A 12,079-nucleotide genomic window follows, 5' to 3' on the forward strand; every position below is an offset into this window, starting at 1 on the left:
AATATTTTTGTCACCATTTTAACTTTTTAGAAATTCTAATCTAAGACCCTTCTCATTCACGACTTATCTTTCTTGAGGATTATCTAATTGCAAGAATAGAAACTCACTTAAATAAGGTTAATCCAAAGGAGATGATTGGCTGCCGCTGACAGTATTTGTGGTGTTGGTGGCAATTCATGACAGTGATACGGATGATGGTGGCTGTAGCGTGGTTAGGGTGACAGGAATGGCTGATGGGGTTACTAGTAAGGGGATATTGAGAGTGGTTGTGATGGTGAAGATGGAGGTTATGACGATGACAGTGGTGGTGACAGAGGTCGTGGTGGTGATGATGGTGACGGTGGTCGTGGTTATGGTGTCATGGTGATGGTGGTACGGTTTTGGTGCTGATGGTTATGATACTGGTGGTGGTGCTGATAGCAGTGATGGTGGTGATGATGGTGGTGGAAGTAATGCTGGGGATGAGGCTGGTGATGGAGATGGTGGTGGTAACGAGGATGCTGATGATGGTGAAGAAGATGCTGGTGAGGCTGGTGAAGATGAGGTGCCTATGATGGTAGTGGAGGTAGTGATGGTATCTTTGGGATCACGTGGCAGAACTCGGGGTCAGATGTTACAAGGGGCTAGACCTGGGACATGAGCAGTCAATAAATGAGGCTCTTTTTTGTCTCTCGGGAGGCACATGGTTTCTTGCCTCTGTTTCTGTCTGGGCCTCTGCTACACCATCTTGTGTCAAAGGGTGAAAAATAACCAGGCTGGCCCTGGCTGCACATTGCCTTCCGGTAAAGAACTCTTCACAGACTGACTCAGTCTGGGTATGTTTGTGTTTTCCAGAGCAAACAAGTCAGATCAGTTCAGACCAACAAATGACTTCATTTCTCTGGTGTCAATGTGGCCATACATCCAATCACTGAATACAAACAGAGCACCCAGGGCAAGGGAGATACTTTCTCCCAGAAGACTGTGGGCCAGAGAAGGCAATGACAGGCATCTCTCGGACTGGTATATCTGGAACACAAAGAGTGAAGATCTGACAGGAGGAGTCAGAGGGGACAGATTTGCTAAAATCCAGAGGAGATGGGTTTAAAGGTGAATACCTTCTCATTTTCATATCATTCTCTCCAACCTTTGAGAAGTTTTGCCAGGAGAGAAATTATTTTTCCACCCATATGGGTTCAACCTTTCTAGTTAATACCTGCCTGAAAATTGGGGAGCATTTAATCTCCAGTTAATGGCCCTTTTTTCCCTCCTTTTATCTTAGCAATTAAATATCTGCTAATAGTGTATATCTTCCAAAACTAAGAGGATTTCACTTGTAAATGTATTTATGGTCAAGTAGCTTCAAAATTACATGCCAGTCACTATTGAAATTGTGCTTTTAAGGGTAGACAGTGACAATTTTCCTCTTTCTTCTTTGCCCACTTTCTCTGTCAAAATAAGGCGATAAAATGACCCCAAACTTGATATGTGTGATTCAAAAAACAGAGGGGACAATTATGCAGATTCCAAAGACCCAGAAGTTACGTGAGGTCTGTGGAGGATGCACAGGGCTAATTTTGTTTCTAAAAGATACTCGTGGGCATCTTCCTGTGCGGTTGTCTCTGCAGCAGAAGGTGGAAAAGAACTGAATCTAAGATTCCACAGGCTCCTGACTGATGGATACCTGAGAAATCCTGCCATCTCGCTGATAAAGGAAGTGAGATATGTGTCTTAGAATCTAGGGTTTCTGTAATGCATGTGGCCTTTTCTTCAACTGGCTGCTCTATGAGGTTGGAATACATGGAAAGGGGTGTTTAAAAGACTGTATTCCTTAAAGCAAGCAACCCCAACCTCCTCCCTGCCCCACCACCCACAGAGATTTGGTGACAGGGAATTTCAAGATGTTGGTACAATTTTCAGAACACAAGGGCTACCTTCCCCAACTACATGCCAAACCTCCAAAATGCAGTAATAGAACACTTTTCTCCAAAGTCTTATTTGAAAAGAGCTTTAAAAATGGTCAGTAGGGAATGTTTAAGATTAGCTTACAGAAACTCTGTGTCCTAAGGGAGGTTGAAGGCTGGCTTCACCCTTGAGAGGTGCACACAGCAGGGGGCATCATGAAAGAAACATGGAGGCAATGAAACCAAAAGGTCAATCAGACAGGCTTTATCAGCCTGGTGTTTCAGAGAAAGAATGGGCTCCGCGTTGGCATCAAGGGGCCTGCTTGTCTTCATCTTGTCACCAAACTCAGCTTCGGCCGCTCGACACTTGAAAGCCAATATTCAAGAGACAAGTGTTGGTAGAAAGGCAAGTTGGCTTTATTCTGGAGGCCAGCAACCTGGGGAGAAGGCAGACTCATGTCCAAAAACCAACTTCCAAAAGCCGATCAGGGAGTAAGAGCTTTGAATGGAGAATTTCAGGGATGCACAGTCGGAGGAGGGGCTACAGGCAGAACACCACAGGCAACTCCAACAATCATCTTGAAATTGGTTGTGGGGTGGTCTGATCAGTGTCATCTGGATTGTGTTAAGTTCCGTTAATCTTCAGCTCCAGGGTTGGTTTGTTCCCATTTCCTTAAGGCAAGTTCTTGGAATTGTGCAAGATGGAGCAGCTGATATCTTGGCTACAGTCTGGTCCTCGTGTAGTTAACGTCTTCCACCTGGTGGGGGTTTCAGTGTCTGCAAAACAGCTCAAAGGATATGGCTCAGAATATTATGTATAGTCCTTGAGGAGGAACTAAATGTCCTTGACTTTATTTAATGACTAAACTACTATTATTTTGTCTGGACTGCTTGACTGCTTTCCTTTGCTTCTGCAAATTTTTCACTTCTCTGATTAAATTTATTCTTTGGCTAAAGTTTTTCTACAGACAAGGGGCAGGTGGAGAACATTGGGTGGGTCCTGCCCAGAGAAGGCCCCATAGAATCCTGCTCTGTTACCTGCTCTCTCGCTCTCTTTCCTTCCTTCCATCCTTCTTTCCCTTTTTTCTCCGTCCCTCCCTCCCTCATTCCTTCCCTCCCTCTCTCCTTCCCTGGGTCCATTTCTTCTTTCCCTCCCTCCCTTCCTTCCTTCCTCCTCGCCTCCCTTTCTCCCTTCTTTGCTTCCTTTCTTCCTTCCTTCCTAGTCATGGTCAGTCCCAAGGATCTTCCAGCAGAGGTCACACTTTCCTTTGAGATGAAGCAAGGTATTTTTTATTTGAGAGAATTAGCTAACTGCTTATTCTGGGCTGTAAATTTCCACACTATTGGATGAGATTGCACAGTAGTGAGAGGCCACTGGGGAGGTAAGGGACGTAGTCTCAGAGACACAAGACCACCCATCGGCTATGCATCATTCATCGTGACAAAGATAATACAGCCCCACTGACCATGTCCAGACGCCCAGCGCTGGCCTTCCGTGCTGCCGTTTGTGTTCATCCCCTCTCTGATGTGTTGGCTGAGCTAGTGATGGGGACCCCCGAACATTCGCATTTCCTTTAGGGGTGTAAGTATCACTGGGGCCTTCTTATCAAATCCATCCTTGTCCACAGAATGGAGGGCTTGCATGAATTCCTCAGGACTGTTGCTGCGGGGTCTCAGAGAGTCTACAGAAGGGTCTGAACGGAGACCAACACCTGTCCAGGTACTTCTGGTTTGCTTGGTCATGAAGTCATCAGTCATGAGGTTAGAGAGGGCTTCATGGAGGTGGAGGTGAGAATGGAGCATGGCTTTAGGAGACGTGTAGAAACTGCACTGGCAGAGGGAAGGAGGAAAGACATTATGACTCAGGAAAAGTCTGAGCAATTTGCCTGCGGAGTCACGTGGGGCGTTTTTCCCGGTGACACTCCACTTGGCTTCTAGCACTAAATAGTAAGAGCTGAGACTTGCTGAGCACTTCCTAAATCCACTGCTTTACGTGCCTCCCAGACATTAGCTTATTTGGGTTCTACAGTTGGGAAAATCAAGATGAAGTAGTCTGCCTGAGATTGTGCAGCTTCTAAACAATAGAGCCTGCAGTCAGACCCAGGAGCCTAATTGGAGGGACCAAGCTTTTAACCATTATTCTCAGCTAGCCTATTTTTATACCTCAACTCACAACACAATCACTCAGCCTCACTGGGCTGGTAAGTATGGCTGGGGAACTGTTTAATATGTTTAAAATATGACAATCTTAGTACATGGTCAACTCCCCAATACTACTCAACCCCTTCAACTGTTTCATACTCAACTTATATGCCATTCACACACACGCATGCACACACCCTTACCTACCTACCTACCTACCTACCTACCTATCTACTTACCTACCAACTTTAATAATTTAAAATGAGCTCTATACAAGTTTCCTGGAGTTGAGTCCTTGAGCACTCGGCTGATATAGATTTATGTCACTTGTCTACAGGCTGAAGGTCCCAGGGCCCCAAAGAGGGAAAAGGGCTGGTGATGCCCTTGTGCTTCTTCTTCTATGCGTCCTCATTTCTTCTAAGCTACAGTAGTTTCTGCCAGGATTTATGAACCCATTGCACTGAGGGTACATGGATTACAAAGTAGGAATGTTCTTTGGCTGCTGACTTTGGGGACAGGAGAAGAGTTTAATGCTGTCACACAGGAAGTGCCATACTTACACAACAAAGGCCTTGTTTTTCACTTGGACCCCACAGAGACTTCTAAGGAGATTTCACAGTCTCTCCCCTATCAGCACAGCCCATGGAACCCTGCTCATGGCAGAGTCTGCATTGGAGAGCACAAGGAACACAGGCCAAGTTTGTCCATGGAAGTGGTGAGTAACACATGGTGCTTCAAGGCTGGTCCCAGCAAGATGTCCACGAATGCTAAGATGCACAGACAGAGCGCACAGGAGAAAACCCAGGCAGAGCTGTGCCGGCAACCTCTGGTGAGGGTTATCACCAGCCTCTTGGGGAGAAGAAACTAAAATTCCACCTCAGGACCCAGGATGTACCCTTCACACCAGCTTGCATAAAGATACGCAGAAGAAACACAGTTGCCGTTAAGAACTGCCTCGACCCCAGTCACTGGCTACAAATCCTTTTGTCTCATCTTGGAATCCTCAAATAAGAACTCCTTGAAGTAGTTCTATGTTTTTACGTAAGTGATCTCCAGATAACCATAAAAGTCTAGATTCTGGTGTCCAGAGTGGGCAAACCAGAAAACAAAACAAAACAAACCCAAACAAAAACCAAAACAATCTTCTCTGCTAACATGAGTTTGTCCTAATGGGGCCACGTGTATCCAGAGCCATATAGCTCTGTGCACACGATTGGACGGGTATCGCTGACCTGCGGTTTTACGCCTTGCACACGTTTGATGTCTCAATTCGCTATCTGGCTTTAAGGAAAGGAGTGCGGATGCGGAAACTGCTGAAGGGAGTACGCGAGTAGGCCTGCTGGAAAATCAGGGTCCTGGCGAGGGAGCAAGATCAGAGGGAGACTGCACTGACCCAGGGACACAGGCTCTTCACAAAGCTCCTGCCCATTCATTCAATTAACATGAATGAGTGAATGAGCGAAAATTGCACTTTAATCCCACCTCTGAGGGTCCTAGAGCTAACATATATCCTACATTGTAGAGTCTATCTATACATGCTCTATAGTTAATACAGAAATCCAGAGAAAGTCTAGAACAGTGAATAGAAGAAAAGGCTGGAATATCCAACAGCCTGAGTATAGAGACCCCAAAACATCTCCTTGTGTGAAGAGCATCTGGTGAACCAAGCATCAGCTCCAAAGTGCTCAGACCCTGCGGAATTATTCATTAAAATCTCTGTGACGTGGCCAGAACCTTCTTCTGGAACAACCCAGGACCCCGTTCACTTGGAGCAGCTGGAGGAAGCGAAGTCCTCTGCATTCTTTGTCTACTGGGGATGCCAGGTCACTCTGCAGAGAAGCGTTGTTTGCCCTGGAGTCTCTGACCAAATTGGTGAATTTTCACTAAAAAGTCAGAGCAGCCCCAAACCAATTATTCTCTTCAAATCGTGGGGAGTGCATTCTGACAGGAAGGGCTGTCATCTCCTCTAGTGTTGCCCGTTTGGTTGTGATCAACACCTCCAATCTTTTGGTTAAAAGATGACGTGTTGATTTCCTCTCCTGCTGCTCAGTTTCTCTCGAGTGAAGTTTCAGGCGTGTTGACGCGTGGTTATTTTCAGCTCCTGTTAAATCACCGTTGCCCTTAGGGCTCAGATCCCACGGTCCTGGGGCCCTGCTAAGACATTTGAGAGCCAAGGTCTGGGGCAGGGGAGGTGAAACAGGAGAAGCCTGGGGTTTAAACTTACATTCCTGTCACATCGCTAGCGGGAGGTCCCTGCTGCATCTTTCAGAGATTCTTGATCTCCAAGGCGGGGTACTTATGACGCAGAAACTGTTAAAGGAATTATGCTGTGGGCTTGCAGAGTCATTACATGGATCTTGGGAGAACCAAAAACTCGTCTTTTATCTCCTTTCTTATCCTTCTCTCATCTGTGCAAACCTAAGATTAAAGTGCAGGCAGGTAGAACCAGCCCCAGGAAGCGCGGAAGCCACAGGAAAGAGAAGTCGGGGTGTGCTCTGAAGGGTTGGAATCAGCTTCATCCATGGACTCAGAAATCGACCAAAGCAGAAAAGGTCTCCTTTTTCAATTATTTATAATAGTCCAATCACACACTAACACTACACCTTTTTTCCTCCTTTGTACGGACTATTCCAGATTTTCCAGGCTATTGAGGAAATAACTGCTGTACAGCTGCAGTTGCTCCATAAGTTAACAAGTCCTGAAGCTCTTTCCCAGTACCGGATATCATTGGAGTAAAAAGTATTTTCTTCCTTGTCATTTGCTCCTGAGATAATACAGGTTTTTCAAAGCAGAGGAGCAGTCATTCATTCAGCAACTGTTTATTAATAACCTGCTATGTGCTGGGGACTAGGCTAGGTGCAGACAACAAGCCCTTACCACTATCCGCCTATATTATAGCTAAGCAAACAGCACGTGTGAGCGAAACACAGTGTGGTGGTAAGTGCTACAGAGACATCTAAGCAGAGCGGGGGTTAGGAGCCTCCCCGAGAAGGTGACATGTGAGTTTCAAGGATAGATGCCCCATCAGCATGTCAAGGCTTCTCTTGGCGGAGTCTGGGGCACTCGAGGTTTTGGATTGGACCAGATGCAGCCCGGGGTAGAAAAGCAATAAAAGGCTGGGGCTGGAAGTGACCTTGCAAACCCTACTGTCCAGCCCTGTCCATTCCACTTGTGAAGACACCAGTCTCTGAGATGTTAAATGAGTAGCTGTGACTCCACTCAGCCTGGGGTTCTCTACTCTGTGCCTCAAACATGGACTCACATGTCTAATGACCTTTCCTCTCCCTGAGAATTCAGAGTCCACCCATCCCCCCACCCCCCCGCCATGGTTTTGTAGCTTTCTTATGGAGCAACCTCTAACTTTTTTTTTTCACAGAAGTATTTTTTATTACTCTGCTCTTCACACTATGCTTGGGAACAGTATGTTTAATTTATCAAGTCCAAGAGACTTCTGGAACCAGAAGGCAAGCAGGGTCACCCCGAAACAGTGCCATTGTCTTGGACTCAGAAGTGGCTGCAGTCCCACATTGGGCCATCAGGTCACCTTCTCTGTGGAACTGAATTCCAGAGGCTGCTGGGCAACCCACTTTACCTTTCAGAGCAGGTATAGTGCTTTCAGCCTCGTGCGCCTGTAAGGGACACTCCTACTGTCGTTGATCTTCAAGCAGAGGTGGATTACATGTAGATGACCCTGCACACTTCTGCCGTCTCTACACACCGGCACATGTCAGTGGCCAACATGTGTTACGATGCCAAAAGGGCTGGCTCGTCTCTTTGTAGTTTTATACTGTATGTCAAATATTAATGCCTTCTTTCCATCTGCTTTGAAAAGAGCAGATGCGTAATTTGACTTGTGTAAGTAATTGGGATGCTTCTGCTGGAAGCGTGTTCTACAGGATGGCAGGTCATCAGTGTTCTATCAGGCAAGCCCACGGAGCCCAGGGGCTGTCATAGCTTTGAGCAAAATAAGAGTGATGCTTCTGTTCAACCATCCAGACAACTCAGGGGTCAAAAGAAGGTACCCATTCCTTGGGCAAAAAGCTCATAAGATGATAGTTTTTACTGAGATATTAAAGTCAACGTATCATACTGGTTCAATCATCCATTATTCCAGCACACACCGTATATACTACCACAGATGCTACAAAGAGAAACAAGACAAAACACGGTCCTTCCCCTCTATGGGGCTTGCAGTCCAGGGTGCAGGAAGCAGACCTGTGAATAAATAGTTCTGTTTGGTAAGTGTTATAACCATGATAAGATACAAGATCCTACAGGGTGACAGAGGAGAGGGGTACAAGCCCTGCTTGGGTTTGGGGTTAGGGAAGGCTTTTTAGAGGAGGTGAAATTCAAGCTGGGTCTTGAGGGCTGGGTGGGACCTCAGCCATAGAGGAGAGGAAAGACTTTGTGGGTCGCGGGAACACGCAGCATGAAGACATGGAATGCTGCAAGAACAGGCACAGGGTCCGGGAACCAGGAGTCATGCCAGGTGGCTGGAGGTTGAAGTGTGGATGGGATACTGCAGTGGGTGCCAGGCCATGGCCGATGGAGCCCTGGGAAAAGGGTCTGCCTGTCCCACGGTTCTTTGGTGGGTGGGGTCGTTACCTGCACACATCCCCATCTCCAAAGGTGAAGACCTTCAGAATCTTCAACCCACACGCCAGCCAGAATCACGCACCCCCAATTTGCACCAGGCTCCTACAGATGTCCGGACGTGCCCCCTCCCTCCTAGGGTCACCATCTCTCGTGTATCCACAGCAGAGCAGCACATGTGCAGCTGTTCCGGAAGTGGTGAGTTTGAGCTCTTTTCCAGAGACCGTCTCTGCACACCAGCGTCTCCCTGCACCAGCCGGGCAACCGTGATCATTATGGCCATAATAATGCCATGGGCTCCGTCACGGAATGGGAGCCAGTTATGTGGCTGCAGAGTCTGCTCCGCGTAGCGCCTGGGTCTCCACATCACTGTCGGATGCGTCATCAGCAGACAGAGCTAATTGCGAGCTGGCAGCCTCGCCGGCCCTGAGACAGGAGCAGGTCACTGCAGTAATTTCACGAGCGTGAAGGGCAGCTCTGGGTGGTTTCCATCTTTCTCAGTGAAGCAATAGAGCTGTTTGAATTTATCTTGGGGCAGGAGCAGAGAGTGGGAGAAGCTGCTGTGAATATGACAGACAGACACCCATGTGGAATCCTTCACATGCTCCTGATGGCCGTCTGGACTGCAGACAGTGAGGTATAAGAACGTGTTTTCTCTCCCCTCTGCCTCTGCCTTCTTCCTTTACGATTACACCTTTACACCTTTCCTGTGAGAAGATAATCAATTAGACCACAGCAGAGAAGCCCCCATGCGTTAATCCCTTCTTAAGGAAACCAAAGGCGCATTTAGAATCCCTTAGAGTAAATCTCACTGCGAGGAACAAACTTCATTAAAAAAGAAATGCTTATTCACACTATTCCTAAAGCTTAGGTTTCATGGCTGTAATTAAAAAACGAGGACCTTATTTAACACTTAGTTTCCATTAAAAAGCACACACAGGACGAACAATCCCACAAATACTAGCTCAAAAATAGAGGGCTGCGGATGAGGGAGGTGGCATTTTAAAAATACGAATGGAGAGGGCCAAATAGAAGTAGTGGTAGTAGTGCCCTCAATCAGTCAGTCAACCCTAGGAGATTTACTGAGGGCAGAATATGGCATCATTGCTTAGGATTAAAATAAACAGAGAAAACAGTATCCTTACCCAGTAGGAGAATAAACTTTTCGAGAGCAACATTTTCAACAAGTCCAAACAATAGATACTGTTCATAACAGAGTGCATTGTGGGGTGATGCAGGGAACAGCATCCAGAAGGGGGCTCTGACTGTGAACCTGTCCCCCCAGACAGGACGGTTCTGGAGACCCAGCATTCCGCGCTTGCCAGGAGACAAGTAGAGCTTGGGGGCAAAAAAGGCTCAGAGAAGTGAGGTTCCAAGACCCTGCTTGGGAGTCTGCAGAGGGAAAGGCGAGTCTGGCCGAGGAGGGGGTGGGGCACGTGGCCAGCGATGAGCAGAAGTCATCACCGAGAGGAGAGACGGCAGGAAGTCTTCCCGGGAGCCTCTGGATGGACCCTCTACAGGCCCCACACAGGACCAGGGCTCTGACGGGGCTGTTTGCACATCTTGCCATCTTCTCGTCCGGAGTAGATGGATTCCCAACTCTCAGAAAAGCCACGGGGCAGCAGCAATTATGGTCCCATCTCATTAACTGTTTCCCTCCCTTGCCCTGCCCCAGTCTACTTCTGCCTTTGTTCCTCTAAATCTTCAGGAAAGAATGCCATGGGAGTTTCTAGAATGAAAACAAAAAACCCTCTTTTGGACTTTTTGACTAACCCAGTGGTCTGAGGGCAGCCTTTGGAAGCTGAGGTCCTAACTACGCTCACTGGAAGTGACCTTGGGAGGCACCCCGTGTCCTGTCCACTGTATTGACAGTCAACAGGGAAAGAGTTGTCCCAGCTGTTTAGAAAGTCAGCGAAGGCAGGTGTGGTGGCGTTATTCTCACCGGCGTAAAAATAATATTTACTGTAAATCGTTTGCGTTGTTTCATATCTGCTAAACACAATTGAAAAGGAAATTAGGCTCTCTGTTCAATTACAAATATTATGTCCCAGATAAGTGACTGAGTGGTCAGTTCATTTTCAGCCCAGGAGCTCTTGGCATTGGAATGGAAAGAGGAAATCTGTAGGAACTCCAACGCCAACTTCAATGTCATTAAAAGGAAATCTTTGTTGTTGCATCGCCTTATATTTTAGTTTCCTTTGATGAAGAAATGAAACAAGATTTATCTGCTTTTTTGTCATATCAGAGTTCTAAACACAGATTTCAGAATGTTGTTTTGTTTTCCACTGGAAATGAGACAACATATCAATGTTTACCAGGCTGTAGGCTGTGTCAGAAGCTCAATGCTGTTACCATGGCAACCAGATGTTCTCGCACCTCTCTGCAATACTGCCTCGGCTTTGCTTGGACCATTTCCCAAAGTATATGAAGGGTTATTTCCCGGTGGACATTTTGACCTGACGTTGCACTTCAGAATCAACCAAAGAACTCAAGCAGAGTATTCATCTTAGATTCAGAAATGCTCAGAAATTTTGCCAAAAAATAAAAAATAAAATAAATAAAAATAAAAAGCAATGGTCAGTCAAAAGTTCATGTCAGGTCCAGCTTAGCAGCGAGGCAGGGAAAAAGGTCAGGACACTCTCCACTGAAGAGGCATGAATTTGGTCCAAGGAAACAAGGATCCATTTGTCAAACATCGTAGATGAAGTCAACCTTAAGAAAAAGCAAAGACCCAACACAAAGTCCCAAACCTCTGCTGGAGGATGCAGAAACCCCAGAGGAAAAGCAGGGGCAGCTAGAAGAAGAGAGAAAACGTTTGGGGGAAAATATATACATAAATATAGTCTTGTGAGACAGTTCAATTCTTTACGAGAAGCCATGGTCTTTAGCATGACTTGGACTAGCATCAGTATAGGTTCTGCTAGATATTAATTCTGTGACTTTGAGAAGGTTACTCAACCTCCCTGAGCATCTATTTCCTTATTGGAATAGTGTGGTTTATAATTTCAATTTCTGCAGGCTTTTGGGGAAAGTATTGATAATAAAAACTGTACTGCGTGTGAGTACCGTGTCATGATGTCTGACACACAGTAAGTGCTCAGTGACCCCCTTGGCTTTCTCATTCATTGTCTCTTGGGCATGGTCAGGTGATGTAGGCATTCAGATAAACAGGTTTCAATTCCTACCTTCAAGGAGCTGAAAGCCAAACTGGGGCGGGAGGAGGGAGATAGGTATTCATCTAATGGTCATGCAGTGTGGTCAGTCTGAGAGCAAAGGAACAGAGTGGCTGACCGTATCAGAAGAGCTGGGTGAGGCACCAGAAGAAGTAGCCCCAAAACCCTGCCTTGCAAGAAGCACCAGAGTTTACCAATAGAGATGTAGCAGGAAAGGCATTCCTGACCAGAATGGCACGAGTGCCGAGAGTGGGATTCTTGGTGCCTGGAGGAACTTCAAATGATCTG

This window comes from Hippopotamus amphibius, chromosome 5, assembly GCF_030028045.1.
Source record: "Hippopotamus amphibius kiboko isolate mHipAmp2 chromosome 5, mHipAmp2.hap2, whole genome shotgun sequence".
In the NCBI taxonomy this organism is placed as follows: Eukaryota; Metazoa; Chordata; class Mammalia; order Artiodactyla; family Hippopotamidae; genus Hippopotamus; species Hippopotamus amphibius.